The following is an 18,522-nucleotide window of genomic DNA, read 5'->3' on the forward strand; positions in this document are numbered from 1 at the left end:
CAAAATAAAAACCCCTCTAAGACCAAATTAAAAGCCAAATATTAGTAGCTGTGTCGTAATTAAAATTATATTAAAATCATCCCTAACTAAAATCCTCCCTAGGTCAGGCCCGCTTGCTGGAAAAGCCATGTCTTGAGGGCGCGGCGGAAAGTAAGGAGATCCGGAATCATCCGGATCTCGGGGGGTAGTTCGTTCCAGAAGGTGGGGGCACCCACAGAGAAGGCCCTTCCCCTGGGGGTCGCCAGCCGACATTGTTTGGCCGACGGCACCCTGAGGAGACCCACTCTGTGGGAGCGTACCGGTCTGTGGGAGGAAATCTGTGGCAGAAGGCGGTCTTGGAGGTAACCAGGTCCGATGCCATGGAGCGTTTTAAAGGTGGTAACTAACACCTTAAAACGCACCCGGAAGACCACTGGTAGCCAGTGCAGCTCGCGCAAGAGCGGCGTTACATGGGAGCGACGAGTCCCTCCCATCACCGCCCGCGCGGTGGGGATTTAAAACAAATTACAATATTTCCCAGCAAGTTATTTCATTTAGGGTTCCATGGAACAGATGGGAGAATAACAATGTAATTATGGAACAAAATCAAATATTTCATAAACCACTAGTGCACGATGGCTATTTGTAATGAAGTTTGGAAAGATGTTCAAGGCCCTCCAAATGCAGGGTCCAGTGCAGACTCTAGTGGCCATTTCCTAAGGAATTTATTTCCAATCTGGCTTGATGTGATGAGATACATAAGTTGTATTGGCATGTTATTTCATTGGGGGAATGGTGAGTGTTCAAACATGGAGGGAAATTCAAGGATTTTGTTTCATCAAATTTTCAGGCAAATGTTCTTGATCTGCTTTTTCTGGAAAAACACATGGATCAAAAGACCAATTTCCCATTTCCCCATTTCTCAGAAAATCCCAAAATAATTTTCTACTTAGAACATCTATTGACATATACAATTTACATATAAATGGAACTTTGGAGTTAGGATGCAAACAAAAGGTCTGCTTTGTGAAAAACACAATAAATGGAAAATTGCATGTGTTTTATGGCAACAATAGCATTTCAGTCTGATGCAGAAAAGGATTAGAATGTTTATTTCTTATAAAGGGAGTCACATTTAAGCAAAGGAGCTTTGCTATCTTTCTTTGCTTGCTTGATATATAATGTTTTTCCTCCAGGTGCACAAGATGGTTTCCATAAGTTCCTCTCTTCATTTTATCTCCATAGCAACCACCATGTTCAATAAGTGGTCTTGAGAGGGAGTGATTGGCCCAAAGTCACCCAGTGGGTGTGTCTGATTAAGAGTTAACTTGACCTGGGCCTCTCTCATCCTAATCCAATATCTTAATCTTTACATCACATAAATCTTCAGTAAATGTTTACAGATATGACTTATTTTTTAAATTCACTAATTCATCATATTTAATAGTTAACAAGAATGTGGTTCTTTGGATTGTGTTGCACTTTCCCTAAGTTGCAACACTCTGTGGATAACTGTAGGTATTTTTGTACTTTTTAAAAAGATTGATATTCCATGTATTTTGAGATATTGGAGGACTCTACTATTAAGAAATTCTGATGTAGGCTGAACTGATTCACAGTTCTTGGGCTAATATTAGGGGTATCCATAGGATCTCATAAAAGTCAACATAGGCACCTGCAGTCACATAATCAAAGTGCACCCCTTTTTTTAAACATGCATCACATAAACATAGTAAATTGGCAGAACCTCATCCAGTTGTGGCTACCATCTTGATTTTTTGACGTCCTCAAAGCACCTGACTAATGTACTAATCAAGTGGGGCCTAGACAGCCATGTGTCCAGGATGCTTTAATATGAATTCTTGCATTGAGAATGGGATTGAAGACAATGGTCTAAAGTGCTAGCCTGTTGGATTGGTTTAAATGTTGGATAGAAACTAAGGCAGAGAAAAGCCAGGTTAAAATCCTGACTCTTTGAAGAAGTTCACTAGAATGACATTTGTCCAGTTGTTGTTTTTCAACCTGTAGTGGGTGTGAGAATAACCTTGGGAGGTAGGAGGAAGAGTCACAGCCTAGACAATGGTCTGATAAGAGAAATCTGACACCAGGATAGAAATGTAATTTGAGAAAGCATCTCAGACCTGACTCTCATTGGTTCTTTGGAATGTAAAGAAAGATGGGGAGAAGTATTTTCAGACTAGAAAGATTTTGTTACTATAAGCTTACAATTAAGGTAATATTAGTATGTATGTTTTTGTTTCATGTCTAGATTCTCCCAAAGATTCACATCACCCCAATATGAGGATAAAATGACCCCGACCCTTCTTCCCCCCAAATGTATATCTCAAGATATATTCCTGAAGGCAAGTATAATAAAAGTTTCAGTATATCCTTTGTCTCAAAAGATGCTCCAATATATATTACTTTGAACTAAAAAAAGTTTGGATGTATGGGAAATTCAGTGAGAAAGGTACTCTATAAGTAAAGGATAAAATGTTGGAATAAGTGTGCTTGATACTTTGTTTCAATCACAAATACCCACTTGAAATAGAATGGACTTATGGTTGAACATCAAAGCAGTTGGCCAACCATGGAGTAGACTGAACCCATCCTTTTACAGTTTATTATTCAACAATGCTAATTTATCAAAATTATATTGTGCAACAAGTCATTTTTAGAGCCTAGGCAAGACAAAAAGAGAATGAATAATAACATAGTATGGAAATATGAGACAACCAAACTGGTGATCTGATACTGCAATACAATAGCTTTAAATCCAATTTGCAGACTATTTTTTTTATAGTATCTAGGCAACAAACATGGGTTTGCATGCAAAATCATCTAGATTTGCCGCTTATGATAATTCTACATAAACAGCTTGCTAGGAAATGGAAGGTGCCATTGATCACATTTAAAATGGCCACAATAATACCTGGATTTGTCCTCCTAATTTCCATATGGAAAGTTGGATTATTCCAAAGTTTATCTGCTTTATAAATCTATGCGAAAACATGCTCGTAGCACAAAAGTTAGGATTAAAAAAATGGACCATCAATAGCAAACAATATTTCTGCTTGTTGCACCACTATGAAAGTTACATTGCCAATTTTTCATATGTTTCCCAAGCTCAAAACTTTGTTAAGCCTTTGATAATAAATGAGGATTTAATAATAAAGAAGGATTTTCTTACCTTTCTAAAGATAGGCAGAGAGAGGTCATAACTATAGTAGAAAAAATTAAAATCAACAATGGTCTAAGTGGAAGCAAATCTCATTAAAAACAAACAGAATAAAAGTTGTTCAGGAAGCAATTTGTTTATTCCACCAATCAATACTTTTCATATTGTAGTGATTGTCCAGACAAGCACTAAGCTCAGGTTTATTGCCTCCTCCTTGAAATCTTCATTTGGTAAAACACTGACTGCTTGCTTTCTGACGTTAGATAGCTTTTTGTTTGATATTTAACCATCTATTTGCTTTAATCTTGGCAGGCATTATATTTCTACAAGGACTTCCACTTTCCATAAGCATGGAATCTCCATGAAATCCATCCAGACATGGTTGTATATTCAAACACATTTACCTTTGATTCCTCCCAAATGATTCTCACACTATCTCTTTCTTTGTAGACTTAAGAAAGTACAGAGCAATCTGGATGCTTCATTGTCTAGAATCGGGACGAACAGCTTTTTTTCCAGACCCTTGGTATTATTGCATTGTCTCATGCTTCTTTCCTGAAATTTAAAAAAGTTTATCCAAATCTGAGCCACTGTACAAATATAAAGAAAATAAAAACTTTAGCAGGGAGGTTTCAAACATAATATCTCCATAATTTGGAAAAAGTAAGGTTCTACATTTAGGCAAGAAAAACCAAATTTACAGGTATAGTATAGGGGGTACCTTGCTCAATAGTAGTAACTGTGAGAGGGATCTCGGAGTCCTAGTGGACAATCACCTAAATATGACCCAGCAATGAGCTGCAGCTGCCAAAAAGGCCAACACAGTGCTGGGCTGCATTAACAGAGGGATAGAATCAAGATCACATGAAGTATTAATACCACTTTACAGTGCCTTGGTAAGGCCACACTTGGAATACTGCATCCAGTTTTGGTCACCACGATGTAAAAAAGATGCTGAGACTCTAGAAAGAGTACAGAGAAGAGCAACAAAGATGATTAGGGGACTGGAGGCTAAAACATATAAGGAACGGTTGCTGGAATTGGGTATGTCTAGTTTAATGAAGAGAAGGACAAGGGGGGACATGATAGCAGTGTTCCAATATCTCAGGGGCTGTCACAAAGAAGAGGGAGTCAAGCTATTCTCCAAGGCACCTGAAGGCAGGACAAGAAGCAACGGATGGAAACTGATCAAGGAGAGAAGCAACCTAGAACTAAGGAGAAACTTCCTGACAGTTAGAACAATTAACCAGTGGAACAACCTGCCTCCAAAAGTGGTGAATTCTCCAACACTGGAAGTTTTTCAGAAGAGACTGGACAGCCATTTGTCCGAAATGGTATAGGGTTTCCTGCCGGAGCAGGGGGTTGGACTCGATGACCTCCAAGGTCCCTTCCAACTTTATTATTATTATTAAACATCAATGCATGCAAAAAATCCCTTGCCTGTTTTTGATAAGTGAAAATACAAAGAATATATTTCAGCTACTTTTAAAAAACTCTATCTGTTTTTAGGGCTTTTATGTGAGTAGGGCAATGGATGCATTTATACATAACTATAGAAGTATTACAGATGTGCCATAACCTCTGCTTAGCAATCTCTTCAGGTATCTACTGGTTAGTTTACTCTAATGTCCCACTTATTCTTGGAAAGAGTCCCTATTTATTTCAATAGAAATATCTGCCTTATGAGTAGTTTCTTCTCACGGATAGCTATCCGGGAGAATGGAGAAACTTGGAATGTGTGGTGGGTAGGAAGTGAGCAAGGACAGACCCTCCCTAGCAATTCATAGATTCTATCTATAGTTATGCAGATAATTGCATTAGTCTGGCAAGATTCTGTCTATAGGCAAACAACAATAAAGAAACTACTCAGAGCTAACTGAATGTGTTGTTCTTGATTCTTTGGGTCAGACAGGAACTTAGCTATGAAAACTGTACAGGTCAGCATCCATTGCCTGGCCCAATACTGTTACAGATTAGAGGTCAGCAATAGGGGCAGCATAATTTATATCAACATATTTTTCCAATGGTCAGGGACCAATGGATAATGTTTCAGTGTGGCTGTCTAGAAGAACACTTACTACACATGTTAAACAAGAGCAAAAGCACTGAGCTTAATCCAAGAAAAAAGTAGGCAGCTAGAGTCAAAACTGGAGCTGAGTGAAGGGAATACAGTACCTAAGTGACATTTACAGGAACAGCCACAGATGAGGAGTCAAACAAGATCCAGAATCAATGTAGTAAATCTAAGAATAAGAGACTGTGTGTTGGGAATGGATATCTGAAAATACTGGACTGGAAATGATTGGAGATAACAGAATTGCTTGGAAGGAAAACTGTTAATGGTGCAAAAGAAAGCTTTAAGATGCCTCCAAAATCCTATTACTCTTCTTGATCTTGGGGAAAAGAACTAGCAAAGAATACTGAACAATGGAATCATTCTTACTTTAGCAACCTTCCCACAAAGCACTGAGAGCAGAAAACCAGGTAAACCCAGTCGTGGGTAATAAAAGCTAGAACTACGAATTGCACAATCACTTCTTTTTCTTCTGTTTCCTTGTACAGATCTTGTAAAGAAAAAAAAATCACTTACTTTTTGTTTCGCCAATATAACATCAGGAGATTCAATCCCTGTGCTCCAAGGATCCTCACTTTGATTCAAAAACATCTCTGGCATTTTTCTAAATCAGTTCAATTCTGTTTAAATCTGGAATAGACCCAGATCTGATATACACTTTCAATAGCAAAAGATACCCCTCTGTGGTAATGCTGAAGGCCTAAAACTGAAATAAAACGAAAAATATAAGATGGTTTATGCTTTTGAACATTCCTAAAATGTCTGACTGGCTGTTAGCATACTGAATCAGATTCAGTGGAGAGGTATTTTTTCAAGATCTCTTATAAGTGTGATTTCTGTAGATATCGCTCATTTGCCTTGAAGGAGCAACCCTCACTTGAAGAGGTGAAGAATTTTGAAGAACAAACAGCATTGTTGAGCCCACTGAATGAAAATTAACACACATATTGAAGAATTAATTTATACTTGGTTTGATCCCCCAGCTATTTTGTCTAGGCTAACTTTCCCCAATCTGTCAATCCCCAGATTTGTTGGATTATAGACCTCATAACCCCTAGTCAGCATGGTCTTGTTGCTTAGGCCTTAGGGACAATGAGCTTTGTAAGTTGATAAATGAGGAGACCTGGAGAAAGTTAGTCAAGAAAAGTATTTCTCTGATTTGATACAAATTAATCTTTTGCTATGTTAAACAATTCCACGTGGGCCTGATCTTGCCTGAGGTCTTCTATGAAGCAATAATGAAACACAGATACTTCTATTAGCCCCTTTTTTATGCATGTGCTGTAAATATCTGTACAGTATAGATCTTCATGTAAAATAGATGTTGATATAATATCCCATTTTTTCAAAATGGTGTGAGAAATAATCACTTCTAGATGATAGATAGATATGATGATAGATAGATAGAGATGAGAGAGAGATGAGAAATAGATAGATAGATAGATAGATAGATAGATAGATAGATAGATAGATATTATATAGACACACAGAGAGAAGGAGAGAGAGAGAGAGAGAGAGAGAGAGAGAGAGAGAGAATAATATGATAGATGTTAGAATTAGTTATCCATGAAAACAAATGACAGAAAATGCAACTTAACGTGTCTCATTGCTCAATATACTCACCATTTTTTACTTACATAAAGCCCTCCTGAATTTATTTTGTGTCAATAAGTTACGAAATGGTACTAGGCTTTTCTATGTAATTTTGATTTTTATCAGAGGTTTTGTCAGAGGAGAAAGCTACAAGATTTTATTTAAATTTTATCTGAAGTGGAACTCTGGCAGTTGTTTTAGTAATTTGAGTTATAAATCTAAAAAACTTGGATCAACGCCTCACTCTTGGACATTCTGTTGATCATAAAATGTGCTTTTGTAACTATAATGTCATATCTGCAGATAGATTTTTGTTTTCTTCTTTTTAATTCAGTTGATGTTTCTCATAGATGTTGATTGATTTTTTTAAGTTTCCTTACACAACTTTAAAAAGAATGATATAATTAAAAAACAAAAAACAAAACCAAAATACAGCTTACCAAACAGCAAACAGCACTAGCAGTTGGTTACTCAAGTGGAATCCTCCCTGAATTCATCGAGAATTATTTTGAAATGGACTCTGAAATTGCCACAATATTTCTTATTAGATCCAGACTCTGAAAGATTTGATTAGTACTTTATGTCCTTGCAAGGCTTGTATAAATCAAAATGAAATTTCTTGGGATCAGGCTTAAAAACCTAAGATGTCAGGGTGTTGTGATATAGCGATGTTAAACAAATCTGCCAATGAATTCCAATGGGAGTGATTTCAACCATTTCCTCACTATGGATTTATAGAGTCTTCTGGCATCGCCAAGCCATCGTCAAGGTGATTTAAAGCCGGTCCTCATTATTGTTATATCGATACAATGATGGTTGGATGACACCAGAATATAAATTATTATTGAGGAAATGGCCTTGATGCAAATCTCTCAAGTGCACACCACTGCAACAGTGAACTAGCAAGCTGCCGTGAACAGACTCATTTTCCTCTCACATAGTCACAGAGAAACGAAAATGACATATGGAGAGAGAGAGAGAGAGAGAGAGAGAGAGAGAGAGAGAGAGAGAGAGAGAGAGAGAGAGAGAGAGAGAGAGAGAGAGAGAGAGAGAGAATTGCATTGGAGTTGGTTAAGCACTTTGCAGTGTCATCAGCTGCCACTCTAATTCCAGGCCCAAAACAAGGCTTTACTCGCGTATTTGAAAGTTGTGACAGTTTGGGGCAGGGTGTGAAGGAGGAAGAGTTTTTCCAAGAACATTCTCCACATATACACCTGCCCAGAAATGTCACTTGTATTCTCAGATTCTCCTTGGGCCATCCCTGCCAAGGGAAGTTAAGTGACTCCTCAGCTGGGGAGCCACGGAGAATATTTTCAAAATAAGTTGATTTCTTTGCAATGCAGTCTTTTTTTCTCCCAGGCACTTTTACAGTTTTGTAGTCATTTTGATTTAATCAGAGGCTTTTAAGAGGCTTTGTATCTCTCCTATGCTATAGATTAATTTCATTTGATTGTTTTTATTAATTTTATTTTATTTTTTTCTATACCTTTTATCAGAACTTCCTGGGGAACTTTGGATATTGGATGGGCTGAAAACAACATCTGCCAGAAGACAATAATAATAACAACATTTTTTTAAAAAAAAAATGGGTGTGAGTTAGCTGAATCCATAATTCCATATATAAGGAAAAGTGGTGAATTTTCCTATTTTTATCAGTTATATAAAAACGTTATAGAACAGAATAATATGTATATCTAGTAATACCAACTCAGATTGACCCACACATTCCTGTTGGTAATGGCAACTCTTTTGGATAATGTCAGGAGTACTGCAAATCCTAAATTCAAGTATTTACAATAAGCAATTGAGCAACTGTCTGAAGTTACAACAACACTGAAAAAAGTGACTTACAACCAATTCTCACACACTTATGATTATTGCACGACCCCCACAGTCACAATATCAAAATTCAGGAGCTTGGCAACTGGCATATCTATCTATCTATCTATCTATCTATCTATCTATCTATCTATCTATCTATCTATCTATCTATCTATCTATCTATCTATCTATCTATCTATCTTTATTTATTAAAGTTTATATGATTGTCCAATTCACTTTGTGTCTCCAGATGGCTTACAAAGATAAACACTTTGGTTACAGCATCTTGGATCATTATTTGTTAACTTTCCAGCCAGCTTTCCACAAGCAAAATCAATGAGGCATGTCAGATTTGCTTAATGACTTGTTATTCACTTAACAACTAATTGACTTGCTAAACAATGGTGACAAAAATGATCATAAAATCAGATGTAATTCATTTGACAACTGCCTTGGTTAGCAACAGAAATTTAGGTCCCAACTGTAGTCAAAAGTCAAGGACTACCTGTGAAATGAGAGAATGCAGAAAAAAAGGGAAATTATTTTCTGAGTGGACATTAAGAGCAAATGTTTAACATTGTTTTCCCACTAATTGTCCTTGGGAAAGACAAGACACATTAAGAAAAAAAAGCAACAGTCTTTGTGGTAGATGTGCAGTGAGCAATTCTAGAAATCACCCCCATTGTCCTGAGGCTTTTCTGCTATAGTTTTAAAAAGCTCTCACCAGTAACAAAACAAGAAAACAACAACAAAAAAAACAAGTTTCAAAGTCGTAATGAAACCATTAAGCATTTGCAATAGCATTTTGGATTTATAGAATATGGAATATTTGATTCTAAATATAAAAGAAATAGATTCACTGAGAATGCCAGAAGGGTTACTATTGAATTCCAAAACCATTTTTTTTACATGTTAATGGATTGTTTTCTTCGCTCATTTGTTCTTGCTATTTATTTATTCATTCATTCATTCAAATTTAAAAATCCTGACCTTTCACAAGGAAGCTTGGAAAAAAAACCAAAAATGGTTCTTCTTTCCCTCCCTGTTACCGTTGTAATAATCCTGGGAGCTGGGTTCACCTAATTGAGATGACTGGCTAATGGTCTCCCTGGGAGCTTCATAGATGAATGAGAATAAGGCTGAGGCCATCAAGCTGAGTTCAGTAATAAACAGAGGCAGCATATTCTGTGTTGCGAGAGCTGCTGTAAAAGATTGGAAAACAAAACCCTTGTTTTGTCAACTTGCCCGCTCCAGATCCTTTAAGTTAACCTGCAGCCCTCAGGGGCAGTGGAAAACACAACCTTATTATCATTGTCAAAAGAGGTTCAACAACTGTCTAACCAGGTTAGGGTCATAGAAGGAATGCCAACTAGGAGGGCAGCATACGGTAAGGTGGATGCATCTTTGTCAAGCTTTTTCTTGTTTGTATATTTAATTCTAATATAGTGAGCTATTTGTTCCCATTTTACCTAGCTCTTGGCTTATTTTCATGTTTTAATTCTTCACGGTGAATCTTCTTATTGCTTTTAATGCCCTTATTGTTTTATAGTAGACTTTTATACTGTTGTAAGGTACCCAGAGTCTCCTGACAGCGAGAGGGGTGGCATGTAAACTTAATAAATAAACAAATAAAAAATAATTTTAGATGAAGTAGGACATCAGCACCCTAAGATAGTGAAAAAATACTTAATCTTCTTGCTTGCCTCAGTGGTGTGGTTAGGAATCTCAAGAGAGAGCAATAGTTATCTTAATTCCCTTTCGTTAGGACCACTTGATGAATTTTAACTTTAATTTATTTAACTTTAATCAATCCATGAGCTTGACTTTTACAGAAAGGCCAAATATTTCTGAGCATAGGATCAAGCAGGCGATTGGTTGATTGACTGATTGATTGATTGACTGACTGATTATGTGCCATCAAGTGTGTTTGGAATATCTAGAGCTGACCTTCCAAGTCATAGGCAAGTGTAATGTATTTTAACACTTCTCAGAGGAATTTACTGGCTGTTAAAATCTCTGCCCTTCTCCATATTGTCTTTTAAATATTTGAGACCAATGAGTGCTGACTCATTTCCCCTATTTATATTTTTATATATTTGCTATTTCAACTGTTCTAGCTGTTCACTCATATCTGGTAGATAACCAGAGTTAAAAACATCAAAACAAGATTCCAATGGTCATACTGAGAGAGAGAGAAAAAGATACATGGATCCTAGGAGCCCAAATGGTGCAGTGATTAGAATGCAGTATTCCAAGCTAACTTTGCCCACAGCCTAAGTTCAGTCCTGATGGGGTTCAAGATTGACTCAGCCTTCCATCTTTCCAAGGTCGGTAAAATGAGGACCCAGATTGTTGGGGCAATATGATGACTCTGTAAACCACTTAGAGCAGGGGTGTCAAACTCAATTTCATTGAGGGCCGCATCAGCATTGCAGTTGCCCTCAGGGGGCCGGGTGGGTGTGGCCAGGGTGGGTGTGGCCTACTGGGTGGGTGTGGATGAAGTAGGTGTGGCCTACTGGGTGGGTGTGGTCAGCTCTACATCATTTGCGTCAAGGGTCCTGTGAGGGCCTGGGCAGGAATGGGATAGATCTGAGGGTATCTGGCAGAAGGGGGTGGGACCGGGGCAAGTGCCAAGGCATGGTCCACTGGAGGAGCCTCACTGTTCCTCTCAGGCCATGTGGGGGGGGGGGGCTTATGGAGTTAAGACTGAATGCATTTTAGCATAAAGGGCCACCACAAAATTGTACGTTGGCTCCCGGCTGGCCTGGGCCAGGGCCAAGGCAGAGGGGGCCGTTCCCTCACTGTTTCCAGGATGGCTTTGCGGGCCACATGAAACCACTTCATGGGCCGCATCCGGCCCCCGGGCCTTGTGTTTGACATGTCTGACTTAGAGAGTGCTGTAAAGCAGGGGTGTCAAACTGCCAGCTCATTGGCCGGACGCTTCATGCGGAAGTTGCACCCACCCCATTGCTGGCAATGGCAAAACAGTCCCGATATGTCGTGTGACATCACGTGACGTCGCAAGTTTGACATGTCTGCTGTAAAGCATTATGGGATGGTATATAAGTCTAAGTGTTATTGTTATTGCTATTTATATGTATGCTAGCAAACACTGTGCAGGACATGACTATTTGTCCTGCTTCATATATCTAGTTCCTGATCCTACAAAGTAGAAATGGTCATGATTGTCCAGTCGTGACAATATTTGGAGTGGAGTGTCTTGGTTTTGGCTTTCCTGTATGGTGAATAATGAGCGAATATTATTGTCAGATGAAAAACTCAGTGAATTTTTAAATGCGGTGCTGATAGTCTACAAGAACAGAAATATTTTAATAAATAAATGAGCCCTCTCTCTCCCCCCCCCCTCATTGTGGAGCACTTTGCTTTTTTATCCTGTGGGTGTGAAGGGACACTATTAAAGGTAAATTTACAATTCACAAATGGCAAAGAAGACAAAAAAGAAAGACATGAAAAAAAATGGCAGTAGTTCATTTAAACAGATGGCAGTCTGCGGCCCTCCAGCCTCCTTCACCCTGGGACATGCTAGTTAGAGTTGCTGACAGTTGAAATTCAGAAACTTCTTGTGGGCTACATGTTGCCTGCTTCTGCATAGCAGGGGTGGACAGGTCTTCAGAGACTCTTCTTTTCAGTGATGGTCAAGTGAAAACACACTTTTGAAGTGGCCACTCAGATCAAAAGGGTACTGCAAAGGAAGCAGAGAGGATTCTGCTGCATTGATCCAAGGGGTTTCTGTATCTGCGGCATCAGTGGTGGGATTCATATGCGTGAACAACCGGTTCTCTGTGTGGATGCCGCTTCCGGAAGTCCATTCTGGGCCTGGGCAACAAAAAAATTAGCTACCGGTTCTGCCGAAGTGGTGTGAACCAGCTGAATCCCACCACTGTGCAGTGTGTCTCCAGAGAGAACCAAATCTGCCATCTTGAGATGTTAATGCAGAAGGAATGAACTATTTTTTTAATGTGATTGCTAATCATCCTGTGGTTGAGATGGGCAGCAAATACATTTAATCAATCTGTCAGTCCATCAATCAATAAAATACAGCAGTGTAAAGTGAGGCAACACCTCACAGCAAAGCAAGAATGCTCCCCAGAGATCTCTGCTAGCTCTCAGTGATGGGAATGGGGTTTGGTGTGTGTATTTGTGTTTCAGGTCACTTGTGAGATGCAAGTTACATTTATAGGCTGTTCCCTCTAAGGGGAGCATTAACTTAGCACTGAGGTTGTAACCACTACAGCTAGTCCTCAACTTACGACCGTAGTAGACCCTGCCCATTAAGGTTGCAAATGGTGACCGGTTGTTAAGAGACGACGACCTGTACTTCTAGAGACACAAGAGCAATGTGTACCTATTTCTTCCTGAATGGAAAACACTTTTGAGTGATAAAATCATCTGCTACTTCTCATGGCACGACCCTGCCCCTCTGTCATTTTTCTTCTCCTCCTTTGAATTATTTCAAATTGAGAAAGTTTCCCCCCCCACATTTATCTATTTATCTCTCCCTACTGATGGTAATTTAGTGGATCATTATACAAGCCCCTGAGCTGTACGAAATGTCAGCTACCTCCTGACAAAGGCAGCATTATTTTGGAAGCAAAACCCTTTTCAGCATTGAAATTTTCCCTGCAAGGCAAGAAATTCCCATCAGCAGAGATAATATTTTAAATGCTCTAGAACAATATTATAAGCCGTTGTCACAATAGGTGTTTCAGAGCAATTCTTTTGACATTATTAACTGAGTTCACATTTCAAGTTTTGTTTTGTTACTGTGGTTCTTCTCCCTGTAGGTTTCTTTCTGCTTCCTTAATTGAACACTTTTGAGACTGTTTAAACAGTTCAGTTTTCTTCTTGGCATTTACAACGGAGTCGCTTCCTAGTCTTTTCCTCCCCCCTCCCCCCCCAGTTTTGCTTAGTTCTTCTACTTTTTCATATGAATTACTTTGTAATTAAAAGCAAATGACCTATTTGTGGGCATTACATGATGATCCAAGTTAACTGTATTCTAAAAGAAATACCCTCGCATACAGAGACAAAATTCATGTGCATTACGAAACGATTGGAACAAAATCTTTCATACTGACGGACTCAATCCACAACATTACTGAATTGTTATTATAGGTAGTCCTTGACTTATGACCACAACTGAGCCCAAAGTTTATGTTGCTAAGTGAGAAATTTATTAAGTGAGTTTTGTCCCATTTTATATATTTTTTTGCCACATTTCCTAAGCGAATCACTGCAGGTGATAAATTAGTTACCCAGTTGTTAAGTGAATCTGACTTTCCCGTTGAATTCTCTTATCAGAAGGTTGCAAAAGGTGATCACATGATCCCGGGACACTGCAACCATCAAGCATTTGAATTTTGATCATGTGACCATGATGGGGATGCTGCAATGGTTGTAAGTGTGAAAAACAGTCATAAGTTACTTTTTCAGTGCCGTTGTAACTTCAAATGGTCACTAAACAAACTATTCTTTACCCACTTGCTTTTTTGGGATTACCAGTGGAAATAAGCTTCTGATTTCATATTATTCTCCCCTGTTCCTGGAAAGCACTGTCTTCATATCTCATGCACAGTGTATGGTATGCTATGACACAAGACAGATCACAAGTGTTGAATATTTCAACAGAAGTTTGCAACATTTTCTGGGAATAATGAGGGGAACATTTCTTATGGTGTCTCATAATCTGGATGATCTCCTATAGTTGCAGTATCAAAGATAAATCAGAACTGTTAAATTCGAAATTTTGTTTCAAGTCAGGGTTATTTTATAAACAGTCAAGCTGACGTGAAGAACAATTAACTAGTGGAACGGCTTGCCTTCAAGAAGTTTTGGATGCTTCATCACTGGAGGCTTTTAAGAAGGGCCTTGGACAGCCACTTGTCTGGAATGGTATAGGGTCTCCTGCTTGAGCAAGGGGGTTGGACTAGAAGACCTCCAAGGTCCCTTCCAACTCTGTTGTTCTGTTATAATCAATTTTCCTAAATAAGTTCCAGATTGGAAAGGACTAGCTCCACTCATTACCCTGTGGGAATAAAGGATACTGTGATGGTTGGTTGTCTTCTCTTATAAATTGGCACTGTGATGAACACTTTATAACCTAGACAGCTACCTGCTTTACTTAGACACCAGGGAATGTATCATGATATTACTTTACTGCTTATTTTATACTAAGTCCGGCATCCTAGCTGAATGAAAGGCATGTCCCTTGCCCAGACTATTTGTTCATTAAATTAAAATGCTGCACTAATTAGACACTGCGCTTGATTTAGAAATTACTCTTTGCTCCTTTTTCTCACTTGCATTAACTCATTAACAAGGGATGCCTCCAAAGTCACAGGCATTCTTAGGCCTAGGCATAACATTTCCAGAGATCTGCAATAGTGCCTCTTGGCAAACGATTCCTTAGAGGATGACCTGAAATTTTTCAAGACCCTGATTCCATTTTTTTAAAAAATCCAGGAAGCCCTGCTCAGCAAGGATCCCGTGATCCTGCCTGACCATTTTATGCTCACATCAGCCCTATGACATGCTGGCCTGCATTTCATTGCTCAAAAAGATTTAAATCTTGGTCTCTTTGGTCCTAGAGGGAAATTGCAATCTTGTATCCTCAATCCAGGTGTCCTTCAGTCACATTGTCTTCCATTCTTGGTACTATATGTCAGAACAGCCATGCTGGCTTAGAAATTCTGGTAGTTGAAGTCCATGTAACTTTTCAAAATCTCCTTTCTGAGGGTGGTGATCAGGATGAGAAAGACTGCCATTTGTACTTTCCTGGGAATAAGCTTGACTAAAATTATCAGGTTCTGAGTAGACATGAATAGAATTGCATTTTAAGAGGACAGGATAGTGTTGTGTAGCATTGTATTTTGGAGCATCTTCAAGTGGAATGCTGCCGAGATAGGTCTTATTCTTACACATAGCGTTTTTCTCTCATAGATCTCCATTTTTGCAAGGCAGAATGGAATCCAAAAGGCTATTAAGGGGAAAGTTTCAAATATTGAGAAGAGGATAACCTGATTGTGAGGACAAGGCCTAGATCCAATCCCTGACAATGTGGTCCATACAACTACCTTCACAAATATCTTCCCCAGGGCTTTTTTTTGTCATAGAATGCCCAGAACAGAGTTCCAGCACTTTTTTTGGATGGAATCTTATAGGGTAAGCAAGGTGGGTTGTATGACGTGTGTGATACAACCCACCTTCCCTATCCTAAATTGTTTTATTAATCCCATAAAAATACCAGGAGGAAGTCTCTGTTTCATATTGCAGGCTAGTCTGAAAGCAATGCTTCTCTCTCTTTTAAGCTACAGCAGACAAGTCAGGTGATAACAGAGATGCTGCAAAATGGTTTCTAATAGCTTCAATTATGTAGACTGAGAAGATGAGAGCCTTTGCTTCCCTCCTGTATATTAACAGGTTTCTGTCTGTCAGCGCTTAACACAATGATAAGATTTTTGCTCCATTTGAGCCTGAGGTGATTGTGAAAGAATGACAGTATCCATCTTTGGTGACTGGCTTTCAGGTGAAACTAAGGAAGCCCTAGAGACATGTGCTGTTCTGAGTAGTAAATACTATCAATAGCTTCAAATGGAAAAGACCACTTTGTGGGAAATATGGTTTATTAAGAGTCAATTTTCTAGATCGGTGTTTCTTAACCTTGGCAACTTTAAGAGGTATGGACTTCAACTCCCAGAATTCCCCAGCCAGCTATGCTGGCTGGGGAATTCTGGGAGTTGAAGTCCATGGGTCTTAAAGTTGCCAAGGTTGAGAACACTGTTCTAGAAGGAAAAACGATCAGTTCAGATGGTGTGCAGCCAAGCTAGAATATCACTGTGAATACTACAGCCAGTTCCTCTCTATAGTATATGAATGCACAACAATTAATACTCAGATTTGTGTACATTCCAGGCAGCAGTAAAGAACTAAAGATCTCAGTGCTTGAAAACAAATGTGTTGGATTCAAACTGCACAAATGCCATGTCATGTTCAAGGGTCGACAATATTACTTTCAAAGACCCCACGTAATAGCGATCCCGTTAAGGCGCATGGTATTTGCTGGTTTAGCTTCAGGAAAGACAACTGATTTCACTTGAGAAGCTTACTATGGGATCTGTTGTGCTGTGTCAAAACTGGTTTCAGAATAAAGGTTACCATCTATGCAAAATAACACTCAGCAAACAGTTCATTTAAAAAAAAGAGATATTTTACTTCTTGAGGGAGACTTTAACAAAAAATTAAAGATACTCCCCAAAAGTTAAATGTAGTGATAACACCAAAACAAGGTGACTTATGAGTTGTTCTCATCTGACCTAATTAGGAAGATCTGATGTCTTTTTCTAACAAGTACCCTGGTTACCCTATTTCCATTCCCAGCTTTTAAAACTAGAAGTATTGTCTTTCTCATGGGAAAGAAAAGAAATAAATCAAATGCTTGTAGGCAACATTTTCACATTTTTATAATTACTCAGAGATAATAAATCAAATCTTTGCAATCCTAATGTCAAGATAAAGGAAGATAAGACTATCATAAAAAACCTTTTAAAATGAGCATCTGTCCATTCCTCTATAAGCCTGAAAAGAGATTTGTAAGAGATTTCTTCCCATTTTTTTATGAGAAAGAACAACTGACAAATAAATGACAGCTACCGAAGATGCAAAATGTAAAGGAAGCTTCCTCCAGCTTCTGTCCTCATTAGAACAACAACTGTGAATTTCCTGAATGCTTCTGGTTGGACCAAATGGAGTTGTTATGGGACCCAAGAAAAAAAATTCTTGCGTGCTCACATTCAATATAAAGCACTGAGTTTTCTGGCCAAAGAGAGAAAGCTTCCTTTACATTTACTCTTTTTTTCTGCTTATTTGAGTTGGCATATTTGTTTGTTTTAGTAATGAGCACTTTCAACAAGAAGGTCCTTACGTGTTCCTCACCTCCAGCTATTAAAGTAGCACCATCATCAGCATATGAGTGATTTCAATTCCGTGTTTTATTTCTTCTCAGTCAAGCATTTCTTATTAAGTTAAATATATTATTTATTTATTTAAAAGATTTATAATAGACCCCATATATTATAATCCCGGGCAGCTTACAAACAATAATAAAAACAAAATAAAAAGCATAGAATCAATATAAAACCTTGATATATTCCTTTCCCAATTTTGGACCATTAAGTTGCTCCATATTTCATTCTAATTGTCTCTTCCTACTCCTCATTCAATTCTTCAATAGGCAGATAAAATGGCCTGGTACACCTATATTTTTAAAGACTATCTACAACTTGCTGAGTCCAGGCAGTCAAAAGGCTTTTTTAATCAATACAGCAAAAATAAATGACTTTTTGAAGCTTCTTTTTTTCCCCATCATTCATTGGAGATAATCTTGTTAGTTCCATCTTTAATGATGTCATTAAGTTTGGTCGTGAGTTCTTCAGGCTCTCTATCCCATCTATTCCATTACTTCTATTTTTCTTAACCATTGTATCTTGCTGATTTTATTTGTTTTCTTCAGTCTCATCTGTATTTTGCAAGAAGGTATTTGTGGCGTGAGTCACAATCAGTACCAGGTTTTTCAGGTATTGGAAGAAAGTATATCTCTGTGTGTGGGGTGTGTGTGTGTGTGTGTTTGTTTGTTGGTTTATGTATTTATTTATTTATTTGTTTGTTTATTTATTTAATTTATACAGCCACCCATCGCATGTATGGGACTGGATGACATATGATAAAACAATCAGATAAAAGAATTATAAAGTAAGGATATAATTGAACAATTTTAAAAATTAAAGCCATTTAAAAACAGTTTTAAAAGAGATATAAATAGGACTGTGGGAGAATGGACTAGCAACATACGTACAGTGTG

Source organism: Protobothrops mucrosquamatus, unplaced genomic scaffold (assembly GCF_001527695.2).
Source record: "Protobothrops mucrosquamatus isolate PMUCROS unplaced genomic scaffold, P.Mucros_1.0 scaffold538, whole genome shotgun sequence".
NCBI lineage: Eukaryota > Metazoa > Chordata > Lepidosauria > Squamata > Viperidae > Protobothrops > Protobothrops mucrosquamatus.